The 14,541-nt window shown below is 36.8% G+C and overlaps 3 pseudogenes; 1 reads left to right on the forward strand and 2 right to left on the reverse strand.

The window, feature by feature from the left end:
- Positions 1 to 1,201: 1,201 nt before the first annotated feature.
- Positions 1,202 to 3,093, reverse strand: LOC120132108 (annotated as a pseudogene).
- A 2,304-nt stretch (positions 3,094 to 5,397) lies between these two features.
- Positions 5,398 to 10,714, reverse strand: LOC120132109 (annotated as a pseudogene).
- A 62-nt stretch (positions 10,715 to 10,776) lies between these two features.
- On the forward strand, positions 10,777 to 14,522 carry LOC120132110 (annotated as a pseudogene).
- The last annotated feature ends 19 nt before the right edge of the window (positions 14,523 to 14,541 follow it).

Here is a 14,541-nt window from a genome sequence, read left to right on the forward strand (position 1 = left end):
CGCCGCTATATGTTTAAAATTAGTAGCGTTTACTCCTAAAACGCCGCTAAAAACGCCGCTGTAGAACAATTTTGTTGTAGTGAACCTTTCCCGATTTTTAGTCTAAAGCTGCGACCCCAATCCGACTTGACCCAAATATATTGATATTTAAAATAATATATTTTATAATAATATATTTATAATTATTTATTATATTTAAACTGCTAAATAATATATTTTATAATATTTTAATAATTAAATAATATATTTTAATAATATAAAAATTCTTTATATATATAAAATAATTTGGTTGAGTTGGATAAGTGATTTTTCACCTCCAACCTGATTGTGCCCCGCCCCAAAATTTTTTACTATATAACCCAGCCCGCCCGACCTCGAGCCCTAAAAATTAAAAAAACCCTTATTGAGTCGGGACCTGTTGGTTTCGGGTATTTTGAACGGGTCAGGTCGGGTTTCAGACAACCCGACCCACCCCCAAAAAAAATTCACCCTACCGACCTGAACCCAAATCGACTTTTTGAGATAAAACCTGAACCCGACTTGAGCTTACCAAAATTAATAAAAAATATTATTTTTATGCAATAAAAATATAATTTTGATTGAAAAAATATATAGTGAGTATTAGTGTAATTATCCCTTAAATATATAATGTAAAATTATATTTATCGGATCGAGACGAATATTTTTACTCAAATCCAGATATGATCCGACCTAAATATCACCTTTAAAAAGCCTCAACCCAAACCTGAAATCTAAAAAACAAATCCGATTTGATCGGATCGGATCCGAATCCATCATGTTTGAGCCCCATGCGCAACCCTATTCCCTAGAATCCCTACTATCAGTTACTTTGCCTGAAATTTATGAGCCGACGTTTCCGAGTCTCGAGGCAAACCTGTTGGTATTCTTTGGATGTTCAAAAGACTATAATGGCCCAACAATTTGCTCGAATTTGGGTCTAAACTATTACCCATTCAACCAACAAGGACTTCATTGCAAAGTTCAGGCCATTCCAACTTTGTGAATTATATGGTTCAATCCTATTTTAAATCCCTAATAGTTTTACTATCATTGAAATTAAATCTTACTTTTTAAAATTTTCTAATTTTTAACAGAATTCCTATTACAAAGATTATAAAGCAATTAAAAGCCTCAAACATGGAACACTCCAATGACCTCCCTAAGCTAAGTGCCAGAGGAATCAGACATACAATTTCAACATGATTACTTTAAAGAAAATAAAATCCAGCCAAAATTTTCCATCAATCCAAGCAAGTATTTCCCAGAAATAGGCCATATTTATACGATAAGCCAACATATGTCGAATCCCGTCCGTCCACATATGTTTGTCAATTCTACTCCTGCACTCGAATTCTTTTACCCTCTCTGCAGTTTTAATCCCAAAATAAGCTCTGTTCAGCGTTGTCTTCTTTCTCCCTTCTCAGCCACGCCGGGATGCAGTCATAAACTCCCAAGATCTCATCTGGAAACCACGGTCTAAACTCGGTTAACACGGGGGGCTTAACTTTATAAGAGAATCGATTAATCTCGAGTATGAGGCCGATGAGGTTTAATTTACACTTATTTTTAGTGGAGGTGCCTCAAATGTGCTTGCTTTTCAGTTTAACCACCACCTGTTTTCAGTATGCATTTTAAAGGGCAAGATTGAAGAAACTTGGACCACAAGTAATTGGATTTCGTATCTGCCAGTTAGAGTTTATATAGAAAGAAACTTGGATTACAAGTAATTGAATTTCGTACCTGCCAGTTAGAGTTCATATAGAAAGAAACTTGCTTCCAATGTAAAGCTCCTGCAATCAAACATAAAATCAATGGCAGCGAGATGTAGTATTTTGTTACTGACAGATAAAGATTGAAGATTCGAAACATCGAAATCGGGAAAATGTACCTTTCCTTGTGCGCTTGAGTAGTTCTCCCCCGGTTGCAACGAAGTTTACTGCTGTTTTCTGGCCATTGCCGTATTCACCAAGAGCTAAAGTCCCGGTCTTTTGCAGCCTCACCCTTAAGGCGGCAGCTCCTCGCAAGGCTGCATTGATTCGTAATTAGAATTTAGTCGACTTTCCTCTGAAATCGATTCATATACTAGACTATCGATGTTATTTTCGATTCTGACGAGGAAATTCAGAAGCAATTTGAACAACATGCGGCTGCTCTGGCTGTTAGGGTCATTACATCACCATTTGTTCTTGCATTCATCGTAGAGTTGACCACTGTTATCAGTTGGTCACGATCAGCTCCCATGTCCTGTGTAATCTCAATGCAGTGGGAAGCGACAAGAGCCGCCGCGGACACGACAGCAGTCGATACTCTAGACGACACGGTTTCCATTTCCGGCAACATCGCTTTAGACACCGCGAGCGCTGCAACGGCGGCCGCAACTCCGGCCACCGACATGGCTGCATGAAGTTGTGCAGTATGTGTTCTAATCTCTTGCTTCTTCCTCTCTTTCTGGTCCTTGAACCGTTTCCCCGTTGTTCTTCCCCTCACAATGCTCCTGTAGATCTTCAAATCGGCAATTAAAAGATGGGATTGAAACAAGACGATACAATTAACCGAAAATATATTGGATAAACAATCTTAAATCTTGATTCTTTCGGATTGCCTTGAACCGGTGGAGCTTGAATCATCTGTTTCGATACTCCCAACGGAAGAAGACGATGATGACGTCGCATTTGGAGCTGATATACGCGTCTGGGAAAGTGCTTTGGAGGTTTCCATGGCCGAAAGACTCCATGATCTGGCAAGATACTCCATTGATTCTGTAGGAGTTTCAGGAAGAGGGCAAGACAACTGCAACCACAATGGAGGATCGTTCTCATCTATGTTTTCCTTTTCCCGCTTCATCGACGAGCTTCTTACACTGCATGAACTCACTAACACCAAAAAACAAAATATTCTATTAACAGTCAAAAACTTTATAGTAATGATAATAGTAAAAATTCTTACTTTTGAGCTTGTCGTCTTCTTCAATTAAGCTGAGACTTGGATTCCAACAAAACACAGCAAGAAGAAAACAAGGAAAGATAAAGAAACAGATTGGCATTTATAATTGGAAGTGAATCGAAAATGCATGGTTTTCCTTTATTGGGAAGCTGGAAATATTCTATTGTACCGGAATCTGGGCAGGCTCCCCCATTAAAGGCACATCATCTTTGTACTCAGAGTCCTGTATTTCAGCTTTACATATTATAAAGAGAGCAAAGGAAATTTTTTATTGAGCGGCGTAGGCATAAATCATCATTACCCAACTTCTCTTTTGTCACCATTATCAGTGGCCAAAGCTAGTTCCGAGGCCCTTCTCACACGCCCATTTTTGTATATCCATCTTGTTATAATCTATGGGTAAATGTATAGAATGTTCGATAAATTATATATAAATTGTTCGTATAATATCATCGACACATTTATAAACTTGTTTATCCGATTTTTTTTTTAAATATCGGTGAAGGTAAGGACTAAATTGAACATAAAATAAATTTTAAAGTTCAAACTGTGAAGCACGATGAGCTTAAGGATTAGTGACATAATTTCACCATGTCTAACCATATAAACGAGCTCGTTAACACATTCGTAAACACTAAAGGAACATCAATACCTTCAAAAAATAAACAAATAAACACAAACATGATCTTATTAGTTAAAACCCGATTCATTTACGCCCCTGTTACAACCCAACACTGCCCGAGACATATTTCTAGAAGCAAATACAAAGCATGGATCCAACTACACGGAAGCACTACAGCTTTCCGGGCTCAATGGGGTCACCCTTACCTAATGCACACTAATCTTTTGTACACGTACTGATAAAGTTTATTTGTAGAAGTTTTACCTTTTCTTTGTACTAAGACTGTGTATTGTATCCCACTAATATTTTCTTTACTGCTGCTTTTTCCCTACTCAGTGAACATGGTTATTTGTATCCTCGGAATCAAAGTATTTTGGAATTTCCTGGAAAACTGAATAAGGGTCTGAAAAGAAGTTGCTTTTGTGCAAGGCTGGAAACAAACCATGTGAACTGTGAAGTTCTGTTGTTCCCTGGACCTGGAGTATTGAATTTGAAAACTGGTCTGACAATTATCTTTCCCGATATAGCTAATTACTATGAAAATAGAGTATTTGAAAATGGTTTACACTCCAACTCCATTTTATATAAAAAGCCAGGAGAAAGAACGCAGGCAGTAAAGAAAACAAAGGCTCAATTTGAAGAAGATAATGGAGTCAGTTGGACTCGTTCTCCATATCAAATGTTATAACTTATAACTACCCCGATACCCTTTTCTGCGTATACATATCAACAAACCAGTAACAGTTTACTGAACATCTCAGTTCAAGTGCAGCCGATAAAGAAGGTGCCACAGAAAACAGTGGAGGAAAAGAAATTTTTTAAAAGCCGGAAGCATCGGCAGCGGAATTCGAACCTGCGCAGGCAATGACCAACAGATTTCGAGTCTGTCTCCTTAACAGCTCGGATCGTTGTTAAGGTTATTAATCAAACGCTATGTTTGCTCCATCCAAGATCTTTGCAAGTATAGGAGTTACGGTGGCAGTCCAACAGTGGCTGGGGAGGTCTGACTATATGATGAAGACTTGGACAAAGGAGAAGGAACTGAACGTTCAGCCTCCCTAGTCATTGAAGTCCCCTGTCCAGGCACCAGAGTCGGTGTTCTTCTAATGGAGACGGTGAGCAAGGCTCATCCCGGAAAAACGATTTTTTTTTTCGAGAAAAAAATTTAAGTTCAAATCGAGTTATAAAATACAACTCGAATAACTCAAAATTTTTAATAATTAATTGATTAATTTTCAAATTTGAGTCGAGTCTCTCAACTCTAAATGATAAATGTATATCACATATGAAAAAAATATAAACAAATATATATGTATTGTACATCAAATTGTATCACAATATTATAAATATTTATAATTAAATTTAAACATAAACTCAAAAACACCACTTAAACTCGAATTTTATTAACACAACTTGACTAAAAGAAAAAATCAAATTTGAGTTATAAAATAACACTTGTTAACTCGAATAAGTTAAAATTTTTTGACTCGACTCGATCAAATGGTCACCCCTATGCAAAGCTTTAGTTCGAAAGACGAAAAAGAAAGCGTAACATTTTACAGATCTTCATTCGAATTAAATATAGGGTCAAGGTGGAGAGTTTAAAAAAAAAAAGATGTTGAAGGAATCTTTATAATGGCCTTGCTTGAGAGCTAGACACAACGACAACTTTAGTTAAGAGATTGGTGAAGAACATATATATTATTTGATATGAATACGATAGAAAATAAGAAACATATATTAGTTACCAAAAGAAATAATATAAAACGAAAAAAAAAAATGAAAGGGAGGCAAAACGAAAAACAAACATGCTACCAACCTCTTCGTGGAGCGGTGTTTATTGATTTAATATTGGCCATGTCAACAAGGTCCCCAAACAACAACTTATCCTCTGCTTTTGAAGGCTTGCCTGGTGGGACATATGATGAAGTTGGAACCTGGTAGGATGAGTTTCTGAGGCTGCTGCTGTCATCTCTGATGGATAACCCATCCATTTTCTGATCTATATACTGTAGCTCCCCATAGCCATATGCTCCTCATTTGTTGCGGATGTATGCCCATATACTGTGCTCCCTGGTTCGGTTGGGGGTGAAAACCACAAAACTGGTTTCCGGCGGCAGCAGCTTGGTTGTTAATTGCTGACAGATTACCGCTTGTGATTGGCTGAATATACATACCCACCACATGATCACTTCCCATATGCTGAGGTCCAAGAGGTAGGTTGTGTTACTACAACTTGAGTAACCACTGACTGGGGATACTGTGAACCTGCGACAGGGCTACGGTCTGCTGCTTGTGCTTCCCATGGTGGTGGTGGCAGTGAGCCACTACTCTGGGCACCTTCTCGAAGTGCAAAAAGTATTATTAGCAGCAATAATATAATTATTAAGCCGGCAAGGAAGTCTAGCCATAATCTACATGAATTTGGAGCGAATGAGACCATGACAATGTAAATCAATGGTTTCCTAGAGTGAAATGTGACTTCCTGAAAACAAGAAGGTTCTGTAACAAAAGTGCAGTAAGCTAGTTTCCGCAGAAAAAACCTATTATAAACAGAAACAAACCATAGATAGGTGAGAGGGGCTTCTGCTGCTGAACCAGCTGGCCATTCCAGGCAGGAGTTGTGCCTTGAGTGTATGACTGCTCATATCGAGGTGATCCTATGTTTGATATAGTTCCGTTTGCATGAAAATTATGCTGCTGCTGCTGAACCAGCTGGCCACTCCAGGCAGGACTTGTGCCTTGATCACATGTCTGCTCATAACGAGGTGATCCCATGCTTGATACAGTTCATTGGCATGAAAATTCTGCGACTGGTGCTGAACCAGCTGGCCGCTCCAGGCAGGACTTGTGCCTTGAGAACATGTCTGCTCACAGAGAGGTGATCCCATGTTTGATACAGTTCCATTTGCATGAAAATTTTGCTGCTGCTGAACCATCTGTCCATTCCAGGAAGGACCTGTGCCTTGAGCATATGACTGCTCACATCCAGGTGATCCCATGTTTGGTACAATTCCATTTGCAGGAAAATTATGCTGCTGCTGAACCATTTGGCCATTCCAGGCAGACCTGTACCTTGAGCATATGACGGCTCATATCGAGGCAATCCCGTGTTTGGTACAGTTCCATTTGCATGAAAATTTTGTTGTTGTTGCTGCTGCTGCTGCTGCTGAATTTGAGGAGTCAAATGATTGGGTTGTCTAGCTGAACCTGAAGATTGGGCTCTAGCAGAATCAGAGTTGATACCATCAGAGAACATATCAATGAGAACAAGGGCATTCTGCTGTGATGCAGGAGTTGTTTGTTGTCTTTCTCCCAAAGGAACAAGGGCCAGTGTCTCTGCCTTTGGTGAATTGTAGTTGTCACCACTAAGCAGGTCTATCTTGGGGCCAACCGCTGCTGGAAGAGTTGAACCATTAGTTGCAGTAGGAGCAGAAGCAGGAAGCAATGACTGATTAAATGGTTTAGAACTTGCACCAGAGTTTGAGATAGATCTGTTAAGAAATCTTGTTAGTGAGCTCAAGGATTTCAGATAACCCAGCATTAAACGAGTTTCGACGTAAGTCCCAGCAACTAAATTTGGGAAGCAATTTTAGTTATTCCTGACAAAGAGATACACTACTAATCACTAGATCTAAGAATCCTGAAAAGGTTTCCCCCTTCAGCATAGTCAAGCATCTGAGGACAAGAACATGATTAGTTAGCATCAGCAATGCTTAGGACAAGAAGGATAATTCAGCATATATCATTCTATCATTTCCTATAGTTATGCAAAAAACAATATTTTAGTTATCACATCCCTTCATATGTGAAGCTAGTTCAAATAAGCCTATTACCTCCCATCAGCCTGCTTGCTGCTATTCCCAGAATCAAGTATGGGACCATTGACATTTGCAAGTTCTCTTGCAGGTTCATGCTTAGTTATGTCTGCTTGAGAAGAAGTTCCTGAAGCTAATTCTTCGTGCTTTGCTAGTACTCGCTGCAAATCATCATTCAATGCTAAACCTTGACATAGAAGTGACTCATCCCTACAAGAGATAAAGAATACAAGGTGATATGTCTTAAATGTAGAAGTTATAGTAAAAAAGAGGATCCTTACGATGTGGAATTAACAAGGTGTACAATTCTTAGTTTGTATGTACGGCACTGGTCAACTAAGTCAACAATAATGTCCTGCTTTAGACCCTGAAATTGCAGACTAAATCAGCTAATAGAAAATGAACATAAAAGAAAACACAAATTCCTTACAAGATTGGAAGAAGGTTTAGCAGCGTGAAACTTCATGTGCTGGAAAAACATGATGTTTAAATTGAAAAACTGGCTCACATAATGATGGATTAAGCATTTAGAACCAAATTATTACACATATGTCAGATATATCAAGAGTTGAGTAGCCACTTTAAATAGAGCGGGAAAAAATATGAAGTTTACACTGAAGAACTGGCTCACATACTGATAGATTTGAGCATTTACTACCAAATTATTACATAAATGTCAGTTATATCAAGACTTAAGTGGTAACTTTAAATCACTTAATGATTTGACGCGGGCAAACTACGTTATTAGGTTAATGTGAAATATCGTTTTACCAGCTAAACAAAATATCCTCCTCTATTTCAATTTGAAGAACATACCTCCTTGTTTCCAGGAGCTAAAGCATTTAGCATTTCTCAAGGACATCCACAATGCCCCGCGCCTTTTGAAATTCTGTCAAACTAATAATAAATGAAACTCCAGTTAAAAGAAGACTAGACGCATAATCAATGATAAAATATTAAAATTATATGGACACGGTGAATTAGCAATATAAGGTCGCAATAAAAAATGACAAAAAATAGTCCACATTTTACAACTATATATGGATCTAGTCCTAAGTCCCAACTGCTCTATTTCTAGAGAAAAGATTAATAATCGGTGTGACATTACTAGATAAGGACAGGGAGCACTGCTGACCAAAATTGAGAAGTTGAAAGTAAAAAAAAATATGAAAATTTTCACCAACTCACTTGATCTCTCTAAAAAAGAACTCCAGTAAAGGGTGAATAAAAAGTTTGTACTGGCCATAGGCACTAAATAGATTGGAATAATATCCTTGTTAATGAAAACCCACTTTATGATAATAAGGCTTTGCAATTTATTTATCAGATAATGATAATAAGAATTTATTATGAGCTGCAGACTTTAACTTATACAGATTACTGCGATACGATTTCTACAACGACACCATCAACGAGAAGGTTTAAAAAAGAAGAAAAGACCATGATAGAACTGAATAGGAATAACGGAAAAGAAAAAAATAAACATGCTGTTACCACACAAATAAGTGAGCAACAACATAAATACCTCAGGGTTGGGAACTCGGGCTCTTCAGAAGACTCGGTCATCTCTTGCCGATCAGAATTTTGAATGTTTGGGGGATAAGAAGACAACGGCTTTGTTTGAGGAGGAGTAAATACAGGTGAAGACCTCTCAGATCTCGGGGGGAATACTGATCCAGCACGCTGAAACAATAAATCAGTTTTGGCTCATAGAAGAAAAGGGGAGAAGGCCACATTATGTAAAAGCAGTACTTGCAGAACAGCATTTTTAAGACAATGAGTCAAAGATATATAATATAACAGGAGGAAAAAATCCCAAAAAAGCATGTCTTTCTACGGTTTCTGATGAGAGCCATTAACAGACATACCAACAAGTCTTGGTATGCAACAAAATATTGTGGATATCTTGCCCTTGCTCCTCCGAATGCTTCTTGCCAAGTGTCGATCAGAGTCAGTACCTTCTCTTTGACATAAAAGTCGGGCTACAATTGACCAGCACAAAAGCTCATAACAAGTTTTGCCAGAAGAAAATGTATTGAAAATGAGAGTTGAAAATTATGTACTTCATACCTTTTTCTGACTATTCTGATCATGTCTTGAAGAATACCTTCTCAGCAACATGCATATGGACAATCTCCCCACATTTTTTTACGATAGTCTCTAGTAGCTAGATCATAGGCAGTAGATCAATTTCAAAACTTGTAAAAAAAAATTAATAAAAAACAACATAATCGATTATTTTATCTAGGGATTAGTAAAAATCAAAATAAAAAGTTATTAAGATCTTACTGTTAGTACAAGAATTTGAACTTTAGATTTTTTACTTCCAAGCTTCTTTTTAATGCCTTTAATAACATCTTTCACTTGTCTGAGAAATACATATTTAAGACTTGATTTAAATCATAACAAAAATTTAAAAAAAAAAACTAGCTTAAAATGCAATTTAAGCAACTAGATTCAAACCTCATTCTCCTGGAGGGAGATAATTGGAAAAGAAAACCAGTATTAATCAAATAAACAGCAAATAGGAACTAACCCTTTCTGCTTTGACAATAATTTACATCAACTAAAAGTCGGCACCGAAAGAATTACCAGAAATAATATAGAAAAACAATAGCATAAAACTTAACTTGAACACGTACTAACAACCAGATAAAATGACAAACCATTTAGCTGGTCATGTGAAAGTAACTAAAATCAAGTTCGCTTCTGAGAAATTATCAGGATGATCAAGTCACAGTAACCAAAATCGTCTACCACGCGGTAATCTTTTAACTTACAGAAAAGTAGCATTGTCTCAAACACCGGTCTATTTCGGCATGAAACTATATCCTCTATATATAAACAAAAGCCATCTTTAAGTGCAGTGTTATCACATACGTCCACGAATTAAAATTACACATTGAACAAAGAAAAACACAAAAGCAAACCGATCAACCCTGATAAGTTACTAAACCTATTCTCTCCGTCTAAATTTGCATGCGATAAAAGAAATTTATCCAATTAGGAATTAGCAGCGACATAATAAGAAATGCGGTTGAAAGTACATCCTTAGTGTGCGGAAACAAGAAAGAACGCAAAATTCACAATCTTCGGTTGCATTATTTATGATAAAATCGAAAGCGATCATCCATTGAATCAGATGTGCAATAAGTATAATGACTTCTCAAAAAGAGATGAGAAAAATTGGATTCCGGTGCAACGCATACCCGGGTTCGTTGTTGAGTGTATCGCAGATCTCGATATTCTTGGCCCAATCAGGACCGACCAGCAAGTCGCTCGTTGCTCCCTCCATCATAGTGTTCACCATCTTCGCTCACGAAGAAAAAAAAGAATCCGACAACGGTCACCGATCGGAGAGATCTCAATGAAATGCAGAATGTGAGTCCTCCGACAACACTTCCTTCGTGTAAAAATAAATCAAACAGTACAAAAATCGGCAGTTCTATTTCTCACCGTTCGATAACATATTTTTCTTTCTTTTCCTCTTTTTTTGACCTTTTCAATTACTGGAAAAGGAAAGACCAATCAAAACTAACCACGTTTTATTAAGCGGTAGCTTGCATTTTGGCCATTACACGTGTCAATTTGTAGACACCGATAATTTTGCTAACAGCTTACATTGTACGGTTTTACAGTTCACTGGACCTGGTATTTCGTGCGGGAGATTTGTGACGACTCACGACGTCGTTTCGGGCATAGCGAACTTTAAACGAACTACTCCCGCTCTTTTCTTCACCGACCAAATAAAAGACGGATCGGTTTTCTTGTAAGTTGCTACTCAAAACTTTTTGGAGTAAATTAATGGTGATTAGTTTATTATTTTAAAAATTATTTATGAATATTTTATTTTTTATAACTAAAAATATCTGATTTATTAACAGACTAATTCAAATCAGATATTGTAAAGAAATACACCATAAAGGCCGATGAAAACATATACAAACAGATTTATTAAAAATAAAAAAAAGATATGATATAAAAAATATAAAATAAAGAATTCCAACAGTCGGCAACCAACATTAAAGTTGGTACTACGATCAACAAAGATAAAAAAAGAAAAGTTGACACATTAATGAGAGAAAATTAGGTTTCCAAGGTTTTTCAAGATGTAAGGTAAAATTAAAATGATTTTTGTATGTTACTTATCAATACAGTATTATTATTTGTTAATGGTTTGAAGTGGTTATAAGATAATATTTGAAGATAATATATCCAGATTGTTTAAGTCATTAATACTGTATATAAATATTTATTTACAAACTCATATGCTCGAATATATTATCGATCTTAGTTTAAATAAAAATTTCTATTAAAAAATTATTATTTTTAAACACATCAGAATTTAAAACTTATCAAGTGAACTAAAAAATAAACGAGGATTTATTCTTTCTAAACTATATCAATTTCATTTTGGGTAAACTACACCAGATGTTACTGAATCTTAGGTGTTGTATCGTTTATATCATTAAACTTTTAATTTTATCAATTACAACATTGAACTTTGATTTTCTTTTTAATTATACAACTAGACTGTTAAATCGTTATCATCCAAATTAAAAAGAAATTTTTTTGTGAGGTGTCTACGTCAGCAGCCACGACATCGTACCGTTAAGGATTTAACAGTTTAGTAGTATAATTGAAACGAAAATTAAAATTCTATGTCATAATTGATAAAAGATACAATATCTAAAGTTTAATGGTATTTAATATAGTTTACCTTTTTATTTTTAATATCATTTTATATAAAATTTAGAAGAATTTAAGAAGAAATTTATCGTCACTGCCGCCATCCCCCTCTCCAGCTCTGATACAAGAACCCAAATTTAAAATCCTAGGTCAGTAAACTTGCAATCAGTCTGTTCCCATCCATTGGAAATTTGGGTCTATCCTTTTCATTTCAAAATACACAATTAGGTTTTGGTCCCCTATACTTTACACTTCTCACTGTTTGAGGAAAAACCTACAGATTAATAAACACTTGATCAAAATTATCATAATTTTGAATTCCTATGAGGTTTGCCCTCAAAGAAAAGATTCCGTGGCGAAGATAGCTGACGAGCTACGGCAAGCGTTTATGCCGAAGCACGAGTACAAGAGACTACGTGAGGAAGACCAAGTTTGGATGAGGCTACAAAGACCGATCTTAATAAGTTCCATAGGGATCATTTGTCTCGCCGTCTTTGTTTGCACTTCTATAAGCTTGAAGATTGTGTTTCCGGAAGTTGTTTTGAAGCGACCATTTTGCCACGACTGGAGACTGCAGCCTTTGCCGTTGAATGTGAAAGGGGGAGTCGCCGGCGATTCAGATCTGTTTCCCGGAGCATTTTTTTGACTGATAAAGAAACTGTGGATTACTATCGAATGGTTTTGTTCGTCCCATCTATGGTCATTTTCTTAGCTTCCGCCGCATATCTGGTGGCCGGTTAGTCAAAAGATCTGTTATTTGTGCTTCGTTTCCTTAGAGTGAATTTTAGCTTACTATTAAGCTCTATTACTGTGAGTTGCGCATTGTAGAAAGGCAAAGATGAAGATTGACTTTGAATCTGGAATTAGAGTGGCTATTAGGTTCTCTCTTTCTTTGTTTTCCAGTGTCAGGAAATTTTGACTGGAGAATGTATATGGCATCGTGGGATTGAAATTTGATGACGTTTTCCCCTGTAGTTACAAATTGAGAGGGAATATAGATGTAATGTATTTGTTAGGCAATGATATGGAACTTAAGCTTCTTTTTTACCTGTTCAATGGCATGGGAGGATCTTATTGGTTGTCAAGTTTAATATTCTTGAAATAAATTGATCCTTGGCTAGCATTGAATTTCTCAGTAATATAAGTTATCCTCCCTGTGGTGAATAGTTAATTGATATCATCTGTGCCAATTTGGCTAGCTTCTTGCATTAGTCGTTGCTTCTATGGTATATGCTTTGCATGAATACTGGTTAACATGTGTCTGGTCTTGTAATATTGAGCCCAATTAAGCGACCTCAGTGGTAAAAGGAAGTATTTTTCTCTTTAGATATCCCAGGTTCAAGCAGTTGCGTCTGCAGGTGCGCCTGCGTTGTAAATGGCTAAGAAAGATTCTGAACATATACTACCTTGTGGTAAAAAAATGTTTTGATGATTTAGAACGTGAGAATGTCGGAGCTTGAATTTAGAATTTACTTTTATGCATATTGTTTTGATGATTTTATGTTTGCTATAGTAATGCCATTGTTTCTTTTGCTTGATGTCGTGTGTCGGTTTATCTAAAGCTCAACTTTTTTGGGAGTCACTTTGATGTTGGGTCTTTGAGTTATCTTGTATGTAATACTTCAAATGTCCTTGTCATTTTTCCTCTTAGTTTATGTATCCTGGTTTGTTGATTTGCTATCTTGAAAGGACTGTGCTTTTATGTTGTTTCACTCTCTAATGGCTTTAATCATGATTCAGGAATTACCATTGCTTATTCTGCTCTTGACAGGCATGGATGTTTGAAGGTGGTTGAGAATGATTATTGTGCTTCGAAAAGAGGTATGCCCTGTTTCTCATTTCTTCTTGGTTTTGGAACTTTGGTCCCTTCATATTTTGATATAGTTCCTTAGAAGTAGTTTTCTCACTTTGGAGATATAAAGCTATTAACACAATTAGCGGCTTGAATATACTTCCATTAACTAGGGTCTCTTTGCTGATTTCTTCGTTGTTTATATCTTGCTGTTTTTCATATGTGAACGTGTAAATTTTAAAACCTTAATGGATGTTGAACTGCCATATTGAAACCTGCAGGCGGAGTTTGCTGCCTGTCTATCTTGAATGCAGTTTTTGCTATCATCTTCGGTGTTCTCTCTTCGTTTTTGGGTTCAGGCCTCCTCACTCTTGGGAGCAGCTGCACTTTGCCCTTGTTTTGGCGCTATGAGATTGCCGTGTGGGGGCTTGTGATTCTATATGGGGGAACTGCCATCCTTCTAAGAAGGAAAGCAGCTGTAATTCTCGATGAAGGAGAATTCGGTAGTCGAACTCTCTGTTTAGAAATGCCAGAGTCTAACCCCTCGGAAGTCACCTCAGATGTGGAAAGTTGTCTTAATGGAGGCTTCAAACCATAGATGCGATCATCCCTCCTATCATCTGATGAACAAGGCTAAACCGAGAGTTGTTACGATG

Source organism: Hibiscus syriacus, unplaced genomic scaffold (assembly GCF_006381635.1).
Source record: "Hibiscus syriacus cultivar Baekdansim isolate YM2019G1 unplaced genomic scaffold, ASM638163v2 tig00110557_pilon, whole genome shotgun sequence".
In the NCBI taxonomy this organism is placed as follows: domain Eukaryota; kingdom Viridiplantae; phylum Streptophyta; class Magnoliopsida; order Malvales; family Malvaceae; genus Hibiscus; species Hibiscus syriacus.